Here is a 17,700-nt window from a genome sequence, read left to right on the forward strand (position 1 = left end):
GCCAAGGAGGAATTATCATTCAGCAAAGTAGTTTTCCTCTTTTTCTCTGTTTGTGGTATGTTCCCGAACAAAGTTGCACTGCTGTATTTGTCACTGGCTGTGCCTGAAACCGTAACTGGTATGACTTTTGAAAGAATAACATTATCACAGAGGAATTCTGCCAGCACCCAAATGACTGTTTCTGTCCAGGGACTAAAACATCTGTGCATAAGTAAAATACATATATATTATCCAAATGTGGATTGAAAGATTTAACAGAGTCAAAACACACAGATCTGGGAAAATCTTGTTATGTTTAGGGCCAAGTAATCAGCATGTATAAACTAGAATAATTTCAGTGACACCAGTGAAGCTCTGTTGATTCACATCAGCTCAGGAGCCTCATCTCATTAGTGTGTTTTTCTTTCAGTATGGGAGTTCGCTTTGCCTGGAATTAAAGGGTATATCATAATCCTCAAAGAAAAGGGAGAAGGTTTTGGAAAGGTGATTTAAATCTTTCAATTTAGGAATTCAAGCCAAATTAGAACACACTGTGGATTTCTGAACTGGATCCTACTCAATAGGGAAAACTTTTCGAGAAATTTAGGGAAGTTTAGAAAAACTTAAAGGCCTTTGGACTGAACTGCCAGTACTGGCCTCCCTAGCCAGTGTCTAATGAGAGGTGAGAGAGCATGACCCATTAGGTCTCAGATTTTGACCAAATGGAGAGTTTTGGTGCATGCGTACTGGCATGTTCAGCTCCTGTGTAAACTTGGAAGTTTTATGATCACATAAAGCCTTTTTATAGCTAGAAGATATTTGAGTTCATAACGTGTGCCTTTCCAGACTAGGCAATAATGGCATTCTTGATTATTTTATATCTTAAGATCAAGCTGCAGAGGTGACAGATTAATAAATACTTCTCCCTCCAAAGGTAACTTTGTAAGAAAAATAATTAAGCAATGGAAGAAGTTGCACAAAATGGCTCTCCAGTCACCATTAATGGTCACAGTTCAAAGTCAAACATATCTAGGCATCAAAACTCACATCTGTTTTGACACTGGATGATGAAGATATGCTGGTCTCATTACTCACTCAACTTTCCTCCTTTCTAGCAAATACTGACTACAGACACCATATTACTTTTTAGAACTATTCAGCTATTTTTTCTAAGCAGACTTTATCCTTTCTCTACCTCACCTCTGAGCTATACATTTTAACCAGCCCATGGACTTGCCTCGGGCCTTGTCTGTGGGAAGATGGCAGCCCCTCGTTCCTGCAGGGTCTCACTGCTCAGGGCAGCAGTGCAGATGCTCATCACCATCTCTCCATGGGCGTATGCAATTTCCATATTACTTCTTCCCCACATTGAATACTACACTAAAGTGGAGACAGGTGCCGCAGGGAGAGATGTTCAAGCATTTACTTTAACCTGCCACTGAAGTAAAATACATCCTATGGAATGCTACTGGCTCTGAGAGTGCTTTGGACGACAGAAATTTTGTGTGCTTGTAACTAAGGAGTACAGTGCAAGCAGCTGAGCTGGGGACCAGGAGCTCTGGAATGCTGCAGCAGGACTCCTAGTCCTGTCATTAACCCAGGAACTACTTGGAGTCAGAGCTGTGCCACTTTCTCACTTTCGCCTTACTAAAATGAAGTAACTAATACCATGTTTTCTCATCTCCTTGGGCATGAGGGAGGACAGATTCTTTAAAATAATGATTTTAATTCACAGTACTTAAAAATAGGCTCTTAACTCTATATGCTGGCATCTAAATAAAAGCAGCCTGACTTTGAGAGGTGCTAAGCATTTGCACCTCCTAGCAATGTGTACACGAGCTGTTTTAAAGATCTCCAAAGATACAGATTTTCTTCCCTGCCAATACCATTTCTCTCTCCTTCAATATAATTTTACAGGCCATCCATTTTGACATTACATCAAATTAACACTAAAAACACACCTACCACTTTGGATAGAGATTTTAAGAACCCACTCCTCACAAAGCACAAGGCAGGGTGCCTATTTTGTGTTACAGACAAGTTCACATTTAACTTCGAACATGTGCATAAGTCATGGAGAATTCATTTTGACTTCTGTGTTGTCCTGAACAATGACATTTTCCTGAATCAGGGACAAAGAAAGTCATTGGAAAAGCAGTGACAGCAGAATAGATCATGTAATATGCAGCTTAGCAGGGGCATCTGTTTCTCTAAATGAGAGACCCCAACAGAAAAATAATAACCAAGAAGAAAATTTGTTCAGTAAGATTTGAAAAAAAAACAAACAGAAAAATTTCCCCCAGCTCCTCTGGAAGAATTAGCCTATGGAGTCAGAAATGCTCAAGAAAAGGGAGAGTGCATTGCTCTGAACTTATCTGAGCTTTTATATCTCTTCCATTAGGTAATTTTCAAGTAATGTTGATTTAGCAGTTTCACTTTCATTCAGAGGAGGCTAAACAATGTTCGATGTTAAAGTCTTCCTTTCAGGTTTGCTTTACAATTCACTATTGCTCTTTCTACTCCTAAGCCTGTGCTCCAATATATAGCCAGTTATATATTCCTTATTAAAAATGTACAATGTTTCAGAAAATTGAAATAGTTTTCAAAATTGTCCCCCACTGGTAATTCTGCATTTGATTGTCAAAAATGTTAATCTTTTCTCAGGCCTGAAATTATGAGCCAGCTTTATTGGTCAAAGGCCATAATAATTTGAGCTCTTATTTTATAAACTCATTTCTGCCGAGTGATATCCTGATAGGAGCAAGAATAATAAATCACAAACATGTCCCCCAAGATTGCATTGTAAATGTCAAACTAGACAGGAAATTGTAATTAAAGAAAGGAAATTGCTACAAAGAAGCACTTGATTTTAAAATGAGCTAAGCACAGAATTTTCTAAGCATTTAATTATAGACCAATTTCAACTGACTGCTTTGCTTTTGCAGTCATATTTCTTATTATAACTCTTCTACATAATAACCAAATCTCCGCGCTTACACTGGTCAGGAGTATTACTACATAACACTGCATGAGCATGAGGATTACTAACTTTACAGAAACTATTATCACATTTTAGTATGATGGACAGCAATATCAAAATTTCAAATCAGTGACAATCTGATTTTAACTCAGCAACCAAGTGGATATCTTTTCGTAACGGCAACTGCACCTCTTGGCACCTCACTCTTAAACAAGCAGCAGGACCAGTTCTGAAACACCTGGACTGACAAACGCCTGGATGAGTGAATAATGTGGTCAGGGACAGACACTCTGCCATCACAAAAAATCCCTGTTACCCATGAAGGCTGCTGCAGTTCCTATCAATCCAGACAAAGCCTTTCAGTGCCATAGAAAAGAGTGCTATTCACTTCCTCTCCAACACACGTAAGTCAGAAAAGAAAGGATTTAGGGAAGAAAACAATATGTTCTAGTAACACCAGACTAGCAAACCACTTAAATATACGGGTTGTTGTGTGTTAAGCAACTCAGGACAGCCTTTTGGAGCCCTAAAGTCTTTGGTTTTTACTGATCTGGTTCAAGAAAATTAGCAGGCCTTCAAAACCCCTCTTCCCATCTTCTCAGCCAGATTCGGGAGTAAGTCCTCAGTTGCCCAACCATCTTTTTTTACTTCTTGTCAATACCACAGTGGTGTACGTGGTAAGACTGGAGTGCACAGTTCTCTTTTTCTTTAGCATAGCCTAAAACTTTACTGGAAGTAAAACATACCGTATACTACCACACTGTATCTTTTTTGATTTGAAAAGACAGATATGCAGAAAAACTTTTCTACAAGACTGAAGCTGGAGAAAATCCTGTTACACTGAATCCTCATTAGGACCTAGCAAAATTCACTGAATACTTGACACTGCATATTTCCAACTAGTAAGGAATAAATCAAGATGCAGATGTGATCATTTGCACCCATAAGCTGACTGCAATGGAAATATTATGCTGCTCCAGGCGCAAGATGGAATTGGATAAAGCCTAGTCAACTGGCAGATACTTACCAACCAAGGAATTTACTTGTTGCCTTGTGAATCAATATAGTGACCTAAAATTTAACTACTCAAACATTTAGGACAACAAGGTTAATAGAAGCATTATGATCTTTTACTTTCCTAGGGAAGAAAAACCATTATAGTGGATGAAAACAGTGTCACAACAGAAGAGGCATTTTCTTCAAAGTGCAGATATGTAATTGTAATGTAATGTAGTCACTATTTGGCACAGTGTCTAAAGACCTCTTAAGCAGAATGGGGTTACATTTTTAAGTATAACATGCAAAGGAACACAATCTAATATGTGCATCTGATAACAGATGTCCTGTAGTCCAGCACAGTTTACTTGCAGATTCCTTCAGTAACCAGAGTTCAGGTGAAATGCGTGGACACAGAGAAATTGGTAATCTCAAGGGCAAAAAATGCACTAATTTGATTGGAAAGAGGTGTGATTGGAAAGCACGTGTGAATAGGTAAGTGCTAAAAGAACAGGAAAAAAGTAAGAGGAACAGGGAAATGAAGAGTAAGTCACTTGTGGGAATTCTACGTGGACAGGGATATAGATGGAGACCACCAGAGTCCCATAAGGAAGCAGAACCTTTGAAGAAAGGATTTCACCAAGAGATGGAAAACCAGGCACGGAGCCCAAAAGGAAGAACGAAGCAGTGGATGTAAGGAAAGAAAAAAGATAACAGGTCATGTTCTTTGGTAAGGTCTGTAGCAAAAAGGCCGTATTTGCCACTGTGGCAGCCAGCAGAGCACATGGCTGGGTCAGCATGAATGACAGATTTGTGACTGAACAAAACCACTATTTGCTGGAGTTGGTACACTGCTTGTTTGCTGAATCTGAATTTTGGTATAACACATTGAACAAGAACAAATCGATACAGATGACATAAAACTTACTTTTTGGGTCATAAATATGCATCTATTTCTATTGAGCATGATGTGAAATAACAGCGACTGCAGAGGAGCTGAGGAAAAGGAGGATGGAGATGATGCTGTGATGGAATAAACAGCACAGAAAATAATCATGTCTAATAAAACATGCTCTTACCAGTGCACCTGGAGAATTCGCCTGCTTTACACAGCATTTTCCTCATTATTTCCTATTTCTGTTTTCCTTCATGGTTATGGCTTTGCCACAGAAGTGGCATTACTAATACTCAGCTTAAATTCTCTCAAGTTAGTTTCAAACCCAGAAGAGAGTGGCAATTTTTGCAAAATCATAAATTAAGCTTCTCAGAATGACTGAATTACCTTGTAGAGCATTTTATTACTAGCAGAGAAGCTGCTCGGGCCAAGCTGTAGCCCATGTCCAACAAGGTTGAGTCGCGCTATGGGGATGATACCAGCATTAGGGTAAGGGTGTTGATGAGATTAGGGCCAATGCTTGGATGTTGCTTCAGATAAGGCTTCCTTCAGCCAAACCTGGCATTTTTGTCACTTCATCTAATTGTTATTACTTTATTTCTTGTGCATTTTTCATTTCCCCTCTATTTGCATTTCTTTTTTATTTCTTCCTGTAGAGAATTCAACCGAAGTCTGCTTTATATTATTTTTTTTCAGACAGATCATTAGCTGTGCTTAATGCAAGCAATGCTGTGAATACAACCACTTCCCCGCTTACCAGCAGTGACAGCATGGCTTAAACCAGGCGCGAGAGCAGCGCTGGGCAGGCAGGCGGGCGAGTTTTGGCCGGTGCTGGGGGGTGATGGCACCGGGGGTTCGCGGTGCCCTCCCAGGGGCCCTGCGCAGGGCAGGAGCTGCCGCCTGCCCACCCTCTCCTCTCGTACTCCGTCCCCAGCACCAGCCGCCCCACGCAGACATGCAGCACTGCCACCTGATAAGCATCTTGTCTCTTTGGAAAGCAATATTTCCTGATTACCGGTGAGCTTCTAGTGGCACGGACATATTTATTTTGGGAAAAAGAAATACAGTCTGGCATCCCACTCTTGAAAGGCTACTCACCTCACGCAAGGTTTCCATAACAGTAAGGTCAGGGAAGTAACACACCTCTTTGACAGGAAGATAGCACAATACATTTTCTGGCTCTATTACACCGTCTCCATGCAATCTGGACATGGCATTTCATGACTCGTTTGCCTCAGTTTCTCATTTGTAAAAATGAAGATAGAAATCCTTCTCATCTGTTTGGGCTCTAGGCTCCTGGGTATAGGCACGGTCTCAAATGAGGTTTTACAGCACACAGCCTAGCAGGAGCTATGTCTTACTAAGGGCCTTGTTTCCTTTTAATACAAACTTGAAACCTGTGTTACTGAAATGCTATTTACATTTGTCATAGTATTCATTAAGTTGTTAGAAATATCAGGTAAAACTACGGGTTACAGAATTTGCAACCAGCACCTTAATAATAATGTATATCACAAGGGGGAGATATTTAAAATGTTGTCTCTCAAGCACTTCAGAAGGAATGCTGTTCCCACCGCCTTCGTGTAGCGCTCTCACTCCCCCCGATTGTCAGCATATCAGAATATGCTGGGACCACCGCACAAACACATATTTATATTTCAGCTTAATAAACCAGCTTTTTTTATAACCTGCAGTCTTAGGTACTTGCCATCAGGTATGCGTGCTCACAGGGGAAGGATCCTGAATTACTTGGCAGGTATCGCTAACACAGCACAGGGAGTCATTAGTAGCAGCAGATTGTTGTGAATGTGCAGAATCAAGTCAGAGACACAGTTACATATAAAATGTATATGTACACACACACACAGAGAACGAGTGCATTTAAAAAGCCAATGCTACGGTAAAGCTTCTTCCAGTGCACAGGAAAGGGAATTTCTTTGTTTATTGCCATCAATGCTCCTGTGAATCACAACCCGTATCATTGGAGCAGATCAAAGGCCACAGCTTTAATTCCTCAGGAAAGTCCCACATCAGAACAGTCAAAATTTCAGGCGAAGCAAAAATTCCAACAAATGAAAATATCTATCTATATCAAAGCAACTCTTTAGGATATAGTCCCAGTGCTTCCTTTCAATCAAATTCTCTATAACCCATGAAAGCACTTCAACCTTATAAAAATGAAACATAATAATAATTTTTCAAACATCTCGATCAAAATCTGCTTGTTCCCACAAATTTTTTGAGACTGGAAAATTTCTATTTTCCATCATGAAGGCTGTAGTGCTCTGTCACTTGTCAAATGCTGCGTCACACAAATATTTTAAAACAAAAAACATGTTCTCTTTTCTGCACTCCTTTTCTTCCCTAATCAGTAACAGAAATAATCAAATTGGTGAGCAAGGCCTGGCCTTGTGTAATAGCTCCATTATGTCCATACCAGGGCTAAAAGAAATCAAGGTAAAAGTTTGTGTTAAAGCATCAGTTCAAACTGCAGAGAGGTAAGACCCAGGATAGACACTTGGGATAGACAGATCCATAGATTTTGTAGACTAAATGCTGAAATCACGCTGAACAAAATTCTGTCCTATGAGAGGCTTGTAGGATTTATCCAGGATCCCTGAGAAGGTAGTGAAGCTGGTAGAGAACCAGTAGGGTCATTAGTGCCAGCCTATATTACTCAATAGCCCTTGCCGGGGCGCTTTTCTGCTATTTTTTCCCAGTATGTGGCTTTATTCTGTGAGTTAAAGTCTCCAGATTCACAGGTTGGGAAGTCACATCACCGTGGTCATAGGGGCATGGGCATAATTATTATCTGGGCCATCAGTGGTGGGAGAGGTGTCTTGTGTGTCCGTTTGCTTAGGTGGGGGCTGGTTTTAGTTTTTCTGCTGTCCTATTTGAACATGAAATGACAAGAAATCCAGAGGATCCCAAGACTGTATGGGAAATTAACAGTCAGAATTAGGGTACAGGAAAGCTAGTTCAGGTCTTGCAAGTTCCTTTTCACAAAGCTACTGAGCTCAACTAGACATGAAAAAATATCTTGGAGATGATGCTGCCTACATATGCCATAAACAGATGTAGAGTTGGATTTTGTCCACATAGCATGAACATTTAAAACTCAGTACAGGCAGGATATGCAAACAAAGAGGGAAACTTTGTGTATTCACTCATACATTGACTTATAAAACTCAAGCTGATGGGTCATAAAAATATTTTAAGATATTTACATGAAAATTTCACTTTGCTTGAAGCAGTAGCTGTTCAAGCAGCTCTATTCTCCCAATAGACTGTATATATTAAGGCAACCTTATTTCACTACAAATTGAAGAATGATATTGCCTGGTTCTAGAAGATCTAGGCCAGTTATACAGTGTGTCGTGCGAGAAGGCTTCACACTTATTTCTCATTGGAGCTTTCTGCAAAGAGTAAAGAAGAACTTGGTACACTCTCCTGCCATGGAACTAAATAGGATGACCAAGACAAAGCTTCCCAGTGACATGACTACACCGCTGTGACAACCAAGCAGAAGATTAAGAATCCTTGCTACTGGTACAACCCTGCTTTCCTTCCAGTTCCCACCTTACGGACACCCAGTGCTACTCAACACAGCTGCACTCCACTTCATCTAAAAAAGTCAGTATTAGAAGGCAGCCATGCCACTGTCAGCCTCCTTGGCCATACCTGACAAGGCACAATGCTGTGTCCTGCAGAAATGCTCACACTAGCCTGCAAGGACTGCCCTGCAGTGACAGGGTATGGGCAGACAGTTGCTGTGACACTTACAGACAAGTGACACCATCACTCCTCAGCACACATAGGGATGCCCACGCCTGACTTACACAGTGGGAGGTGGTGCCCTGTGCTGAACTTCTCGTGGGTGCTGCCGTGCCACTGCATGGTGCAGAAATGTGCACCTTTGTGGCCGGTGTAAGTTCTGTACTACGTTGCTTTGCATCAGGACAAGGCTTTGGGTCCACATGAGGAAACCGTCGCAAGAGTGAGGCCTGGTGTGCTGGTGAGGTGTACAGCCTGGCTTTGGGGTTGCAGACAGAAGCAATGGGGACCCCACAGTTCAAACAGAGCCCATGGCGACCTCAGAAGTTACTGCAAAGGTACTTCAGTTTCTCAAAGATGACAAAAGTTGTTCATGAATCAAAATGACCATTTTGAGAACAATCTCAAATTCTCATTTTTTAATTCATTCCAAACATGAATGAAGAGTCAGACATGTAAATTTTCCTTAGGATGGGAATTTTGAGAAAATTTACCTTTGGAGAACCCCATGGGGAGCGTGTCACACATCAGCACATACACGTGAGCATGTGGAGATCATGGCAGAGACCCCTGCCCTCGTGTGGGCTAGGAAACCAAGGCAGCTCATAGCCCACCAGCCGGGCAGCTGGAGAGCTTGGCGAGCCCAAGGATACGTGCAGCTCCACAGCTCCAGCAGCAGGAAGGCAAAGTGCCAGCTGCTCAGGTAGCCTGGGGAGGTCAGCCAGCCTCCAGGCAGCCTTGTCAGTGATCCAGGGGCTTGCCAGGGGCAGCCCGCGAGGTCAGGCCTGGGCGAAGTGGAGGGGGGGGGGCATGTTTTCAATCCAGGGATTTTGTTTCCCAGAACCAGCCTTTCCTAAACAAACCCCCCCTCTCCATTAGCAAGAAAGCCTTCTCTGAGACCCCAGGGCCTGGAAACGCTCTGCTTGCAATCATCATTTTCTGACCATTCTGCATCAACTCCTGGCCTCTCCCTCGTGCTTGAAACGGGAGCTTTTCAGAGGGGCTGGGTGAGGGGACAGGCGTGTGCCGCACCAGCCGCGGCGCAGAGGCAGCACCTCTGGCCGCGCGCTGCCGGGGCTCCCGGCAGCACCGGGTGCTGGGCCCTCGCCTGCGCCCCGGCCTGCGCCACCGCCGCGCCGCGCGGGCCTCGTACCGCCCTGGGCGGTCCGGGCCTCACAGCCTGGCCCTCACCACACGGCACTACTTTCTGTCAGTTTAGCAACCTCCAGGAAATGCAAGCATTTCCCCAAACGCACCTCTGATTTACATATAAAAATCTAAAATGAAACCTCTACAGCACCAGTGCCAGCAGCATCCATATCACTAGATACAATCCAGACAATTCCTACAATTAATGAACTGGGAAAATTACAGGTAAAAGAAAAATGACTGTGTGAAAAAGACCTTGAAAGGCATGAAACAGACAATGATTTTTTTCTACTTTTTATTTCTCTTTCCCTCCCTTCCCTCACTACAGTTTTATGCATAATTGTTTGGTCAGTTTGTTCTTCCCTGAAACTTTTACTGAAATGGATTAAGTAAACCATGCTCTGAAACAGATTGAAAATGGAAAATATGTAAATATATAGCATATAACTTATAAAATTGTATATATATGTGTGTGGGTGGGTGCTGGAATAAAAAAGCTACTGTTACTTGCTGGTAGAACAACATATCAACAACTGTTGGAGCTGACTTGAAGGTTAAATATTAGGAAGGAATCCAATTTCTCTTGTCTATTCAGCTCAGCGGTGTGTTAGATTGCGGTTGGAGTGTGCTTATGGAGTGTGGGATATGAAGTAGGCTAATCAATCCCTGCTGCTTCATTCTCAGGTTCTTCTTATATCAGGTCCCTGCCCTCAGGCAGCCTTCAGCTTTCCAAAAGCCAATTCCATACAAATAAAAATTGCGACCTGCAGCTAGAGGGTGAAGCTGAGTTTTCCCCTCGTGATTAATCTCTTCTTGGGTGGCTTTCAGGAAAAAAAAAAAAAAAAAAAAAGAAAAGCAAAAAAAAAAAAAAAAAAAAAAGGAAAGCTAAAAAAAAAGGAAAGAGAAAAACCATGCTGCAGCCCTGTGAAAGAGTTTTCCTATTGAATGAGCCCAGTGCTCTGGAGCCAGCTTATCAAATGAAAGAATTCGTTTTTTTTAACAGTGCCTTGTGTTGACATTGAGAAAATGAGCTATCAAACACTATGATTAAACTTCAGCTGCCATAATTGTCGTCCGAACAACTGCATGGTGGAACTGAAAAGCATTTTTTTTTTAACCAGCTCTATATGGTTCACCAGTAATACTCAGTTTAAAAGGTTGTTGCTGCTAGCAAGAGAAACAAGGCTTGAAATTAACTTTTTCCAATCCATAGACAAAATTAAACATAGGTATTTGAGTCACACAAACAACAGGTAAATCAGATGTGCTTTAACTTTCATTTTAGTCATTTTATCTGCCAAGGGGTAGCTCCAGGGTATTAAAATATCTGAGCACTTTCTTGTTTCACTGCATTTGACTGGATGGGTCCTGCCTTTTATTTTGAGAGAGAGACAAGACAGACAAAAAGAAATGCAAGGAAAGGTGGCTTAAATACTCAATGTGGTGTGAGTGGGGGTAGACTGAGGGGAATCTAGGGATTTGTGGAGTATTTTCCCTGCAACTAAAATTAAAGATTTGATATGAGCAGGGGACAATCTAAAATACAATTGCCACACTTCATGAAATTATTGCTTAGTCTCATTTCAGGCCCGGACTACTGCATTCATTCAGTTGAGGCTTACAGGGATACTAAGTATTTTATATTACTAAGTATTTTATATTAATTCTCAGCAACCTTTTTACATACATCCTCAAGAGACTGTGGCTCATCAAGGAGGCTGGAGAAGTCCTTCAGGGAGGATGGTTAGAGGCATGATAGCTCAGGAAGGTGACACCCCTAGTGACAGCAGCCCTCCAGCCAAATGTAATACTTTGGGAAATGAGCTGTTGCACAATTAAATCTCTGCTTAAGATTGTTAAAAAAAAATTCAAATACTACAGGACAGATGACAGTGCAGTGAACATGAAGGAAATAATGATGGGGAATAACTGAGGACCAGATTAGGAGAATATAAACAGTTTAAATTGGAATATTTCCTTGCCACTTTCCTGAGCTTACCAGAAATGAGCGTCTGCTCTCCTTCCTGAAGGAGGGCTCCATAAGATGGGCTGTGTGTGCTGCAGCCAGGTCACAGGGCTGTAAATCAGGATGGGGATGAGGCTGTGCACATTCACCTCGGCTGAGGATCTGGCCTTTGCCTGGAAGGAAGCGCTTTCCCCAGAAGGAAGCGCTTTCCCCAGTGAGTCCTCAAACCTCTGTAACCAGCACTGCCCAGCACTAGGTGTCTGCCCCCCCAGTAGCCCACAGCACTGCACTGTCCGTCCAAACATCTCCCTTCAGAAGCTCTCATGGCTTTTGACAGTCCTTCCATCAAATTAACGGTGCATTATTTTTTGAACCTAAACGCTTTTTTTTTTTTTTTTTCCTGTTTCCACCCTACTCTACCTACTCAAGCAGGTGTTTTTGCAAAGTCAATTACATAACCTGATCATCGTTCTGTTTCCTGAACATATGGGAATAACATTTTGAAATAACAACAACATTTTAATCATTTTTAGAGTCTTTCACACTCTGAGCTTTACTTTACCCCTTTCCAAGAGTAAATCTGATAATGTGTAGGGCTTGTTCAGGATACACAGGGGTTGAGGCTATTGCTTGCAAACAGATTTCATGATTTGAGACGAGCAGCTGGAGAAGCAGTGAGGTGCAAGATGACTTAGGCATGGGTAAGAATTAGGAGCTGAGCTGGAGAGATAGGGACAGCTTCCAGAAAAACAAGTTTAGCAACAGATTGGATGCTGTTGATGAAAAATAACACAGGTCTGCAAATCTAGGGAATGGTATCTATTCAATAAAAAAAATAATAATTTGCACATGTAAAACTAAGAAAACTCTAAGTCACTCAGATCTGTTACTTCCATGACACTCTCAACAGCTTATTTAGCAATCTAGTTTTAGGATTGTTCCCACCTGCTGGACTGCACACACTAAGTTATTATTATAGGGTTGCTTATGCATGCTGAGCTGCATTCCCATGTTTGCTATTTGTAGGGTCACTCAGACATGCTGGCTGGATCATGACTATTTTCAAGCATCCTGAGCTGCTGGAAATTATTCATTTATCAGAAGCAACAGCAAATATATTTGTGTGAGAAACAAAGATATGAAAAAAGTACTCTTAAGCCAAATTTGGGGCCAAGCTGCAGAGACTCTGGGCAACATATTATTCATTCATCATAAGCTTTGCAATATGAGGATGGCAAAGTTATAATCGATTAAGAAAACACAGTCTGACATTGCAATACTCTTAGCTTAAGGAAACCAAATAAAATATCACAGCTTGTTCAAAAAGCTTATTTTGAAATCTCAGTATAAATAAGAGGTATAAACACACATTCTTCCTGCTAGCTTTTGGGTGAACTGTCTGATATATTTGCTGCTGTGCAGAAAGCTAAATTGGCTTTTAAGATGAGTCTTTCATAAAAGGCCTTGGAATTATCTCTTATTCCTCATCTCCTACATTTGAAATGTTTTGATTTAAAGAATCCAGTCTATTGTTCCTGTAATAAACTTAACATTTATGAAGAGATGAGCCTAATATGGTCACCTTTAGAGAAGGACACAATTTTGATTTTATCCTCAGGAAATCTTATGGAGCACCATTGCAAATGAATTCCAGGCAGTATTGGAGATGTGGGAAAGCACTGAGATGATACACCTGCAGGTTGCTTTGGCTTTAGGTTGTTCTTTGGCTAGAAAGAAAATGTAAAGTTTGGACTAGCTGGTAAGGAGAAAGGGAACTCCTGGCCTCTCTGCACTTGGAAACTGTTCCTGAGGACATCAGCCTGCCAGGCTTTTCTCTGGGTGACAGAAGTGCTGGGCTTTAACTTGCACACATTGTGCTAAAGCAGCAATAAAACTGTGACAAACTGACAAAAGCAGGTCAATTCACAGCTCAGGCTGACACCACTTTTTCAGCTCATATTGGTCGATTACCAGTCAAATTTCAGGTACAGGAGAGAGAGTGGAAGAAAACCGCAGCACTGAGACACATCAAGATACGGCAATCACGGCTCACTTAGGGACCCAAGCAGTTCCACCTCTTCTGCTCTGTTTTTCAGCAGCCCTCACCACTGCAGGTATGCCTCTGATAGCTTGTGGGAGAAGCCCCTGGAGACACCCACGAACCTGGCAACTTACTAACCTCCCAAACCAGACATAAGCAGGAGCCTGCAGAGGAGATGCCAGGCAGATCATGTGTGACTGGGACTCCCAGGACCAGGTTTCTGAGACAACTGGGCTGTGGAGGGCCCTCTACTCACAGCCCCCCACTGGCACTGGTTAGACTAAAGGCTAGTAACATATTCCCATGTATGTCAGTGCCTGAGGACCTCTTGCATGTGGGGTTTCTTTTCTTTTCCATCCTTTCTCCACAATCCCAAAGGCAGGCAACTGTTCATACAACACAGTATCTCTGCTTTTAAGCTGGCATGTTCATCCACTGATGCTTTGTTTCTCACTGTGTTCAAACTTTGGTTAAATTAATACTTTACAGTAAAAAACAGAGCTAATCTTATCACTGCTGCATGAGAATAGCTCTGACTGACAACCTTTCTAAAAACACAAGCCCATGACTCAGTGCACACAACACAATTTGTGAGGGGCAAAATGAAAACTGCCTGGAAAATAACTTCAAAGTAGAAGAGGAAAAATAATACATAGGATAACAGTATAACAGACAGGCAAAAAACTTGCTAAAACCCCAAATATCATTTACTTTCCTGCTACAGGTCATTCAGAGGAAAGAAGGATCCTGCATCCTCACATTCAGATTTAACTATATTCCTACCTATATTTTTACTTTTTTATGCAAATTTCTTTGCCCCACTTTTCCCAAGCTGCCTACAAAGAAATTACTTGTATTCATAAAGTAATTTTTCTCCTTTTGCATTATCAGAATTGACTGCCTGTCCCAGCCTTATGAGCTCCTCTTTCTCAAAACTGTAGGAGGGAGAGCTGGACTTTGGTGTTCAGGACCAGCCTTGGATCTTTCAGTCCACCCTGGGTATTGCAGGCTTAATGTCACATAATCCCTTTCATAAATTTACTTTTTGATTGGGAAACATCTCACACACTATGGCTGCTCCTATTAAAGTAATAGCAAGTAAATCCAAGGAGTCTCTTGCCTTTTTAAGGAAAAAAATATAACAAAAGTTAAACTCCCCTCAATTAAACAATGACTAAAACACATGGTAGCTTCCTTCAGACAAGCACAAGACAAAGTTCAGAAAAGTAGCTTGCTTCATCCAAGGGACAAGAAATACTTTCTCCTTCCCTGACTCATGCCATTAACAAAATTATCAAACCTCCTTCTTTCACAATGAACAGGAGTTCAGGAACGGTTATGGGAAATATACCTTTGTATTTTTTAACCTGATTTCTATACCAGATATCTGCACTAGGAGCAACAATACTAAGAGAAAGGGTTAACCCGCTTACCACCAAGCTTTCAGTGGTGTTTATGCTGATGTTTCTACCACAATACCAAGCAATATTCATCTCATCATTACAAAGAAAAGAGATAATCAGCACTTACATTGTCTTCTATTGCTTTCAGGAAAGCTGAAGCAGATCGGAGAGACCACGGTATCTTGGAAGCACCTGAAATAAAATAGATGGAAAGTTCTCACGAAGGCCATTCAGACTGCTTGCTGCCATCAGGGACTTCTGGAGCTCCAGAGGCTGGGCAGGGAGTGGATAACCAACGGGTGCCTCCTTTGAGAAAAAGTCCAGTGGTGGAGACATCAAGAGCTGGATGTACAATTGATTCAGTGATATTTACTCTCTGAGTTCTGGGGATGAACTGTGATTACAAATAGTCTTTTCAATCCTATTCAGCAGATACAAACGTGAGGTGAGTCAGTTTTTATCTTACAGCTGAACAAATAGCTGAAACAGAGAAAAATACTAAAGACACAAGTCCAAGTGCTCTGATGGTATATGTAATTGCAGCTATACTGGTTTTAACAGAATTCCACCTTTTTACATGAGCTGTTGTGAGTAGCTGTGCTTGTCCGAGTGGTTTTCCATGGTCAGGAGCCTATTAGGCATTCATAATAATTGCAGTTGGTAGCACTGCCAACTCTTAATGCTGCTTGACACTTCCTGGTGATTCCAGTTGCTCTTAATTTTGCCAGCTATTACTAATTCAGGCTGGAATTTGTATGCTGGCTATGTACCGCTTTGTTGAAATTGTCACCAAAACCAGATGCCCCTTCCAAAGATTAAATTATATAAAAATACACTATTTTGCCACTGTTCAATACATATATACACTTCCCCCACCACCACCCCCCCGTATATGTTTCTGTTCGGTTTCTACCATCTAATTGCAGTATTACACTATTTCCACTACAGAAATTTTGCAATTTAGCAGAAGGAGAAAAGGAGGGCATGTCCCACTGTTAATACTGCTGACTACTGAAGAGGATCATGTATCGATCTGCTCCTTATCAATTCTCCTCACACTGGAAGTAGTCTGTGTCTTATCTTTCCAGTTGGGCTGGGTTCCCTCTCATTTGATCACTGGAGAAAAACCTAAACTTGGCTAAGGGTTGGACAATAACATCTGGTGCAGGTTTGTTGAAGAGTGTGTAGTAAGGCACATCTCAACAGGAACAGGGTGTCAGGTTATGGCCCTTAGTAAATTATTCACCAATGACTCACTAAGCTGTGTTAATTAACATGAATGACAATATATATGTAAAAAGATCCTTGTGTTTGGTTATGTTATTATGTAGGAGCATTCCCGCAGCTTTATGAAAATGTTCTATAGTTTCTATATGTTTGACTTCGTATTCAAGAGGAGAAGGTAAAAATAGACAGTCTGCTAAAACAGATTTTATTGTAACTTATTATTCTATAAAGTAATTGGAGACATTATTAGAGATGATGATTACTTTGTGATTCTATCTAGAGAAACTGTACTCAAGGCCTGGCAGCCTGTTTGATGGGACTGCACTTATTCCCCTTTTTGGGAACCACCCATTATAGTGGCTGTTTTAAGTCCAGAGGAAGGTAATCAGACATGTACCCCACTAGCCACAAAAATAAGCTGTCCACCTTTTTATTTTGGACCTGATTGTCAATGGTATAAACTGACATAGCACCACTGATGCACAGTTTCAGGCAGATTTGAGAAAGTGCCAGTTCCTGCCCCTTCATTCCAGTGGGGCTGTGCTTACACCCACTGAAGACGTGGCAATTTTCTTTTAAACATGCATGAGGCATTAATTCCCGGAAACAGGTCCCTTTGAGTTTGGGCCTTTCAAAAAACATATCTAAAACCCTCAAAAGGTAAAAGAAAACAGAAGGGTTGAAGAAAAATTACTTAATTCAGTGACATTAGAGATAGATGTAGTGATAAAAGAAAACTTCAAAAAGGCTTGAGTGGAATTTAAGATAAATACATTAATTAAGATATAGTTAACACAGTAATCTAAAATTTCCTGGAGACTTAATGAGTTTGGAGCCACTAAAGCTGCACTAAGCACAGGAGACGTAATCAGAATCAGAACTGACACATAGCTCAAAATCATTTCAATTATCTCTTTCATTTACATTAGCCAGAAAAACAGTAAACAGTCAATGGGATATAAGAAGCATAGTCAGGCAACATCAGTGGGCAACAGACAAAGGCTAGGTCATACAGTATACTGAGAAGAGAGCTTGACCTTTGGAATTTAAATATAGGCATTTTAAGCTCCAGTGGAATGTATCAGAATGGCCTTTTTCAACTTAAATGCATAGAAGGTCAAGGGGAGGTCATATTTGGCTTTGGGTTCATCAGCACAGAGCATATCCCAGACCTTTCTTTATTCATTCTCATTTAAAAAAGGGTTTTCAAACCTCTCTGGCATGGCATGGCATAAATATTAACTCTCCAGGGCCAGATTTTCAGTTGGTGTAAAACAGGATAACTGCACT

The 17,700-nt window shown here is 41.3% G+C and overlaps 1 long non-coding RNA gene across 1 annotated transcript in view; it reads right to left on the reverse strand.

The window, feature by feature from the left end:
• Positions 1-263: 263 nt before the first annotated feature.
• Positions 264-17,700, reverse strand: part of LOC116965069 — a 181,974-nt gene continuing 164,537 nt past the window's right edge. Inside the window, exons 4-5 of the long non-coding RNA XR_004409121.2 lie at positions 15,311-15,375; positions 264-275 (exon numbers count right to left, since the gene is read on the reverse strand). This is a non-coding gene — a long non-coding RNA (uncharacterized LOC116965069). The remainder of the gene's footprint in view (positions 276-15,310; positions 15,376-17,700) is intronic.

Source organism: Tyto alba, unplaced genomic scaffold (genome assembly GCF_018691265.1).
Source record: "Tyto alba isolate M040663 unplaced genomic scaffold, T.alba_DEE_v4.0 Super-Scaffold_8, whole genome shotgun sequence".
Classification (NCBI taxonomy): Eukaryota; Metazoa; Chordata; class Aves; order Strigiformes; family Tytonidae; genus Tyto; species Tyto alba.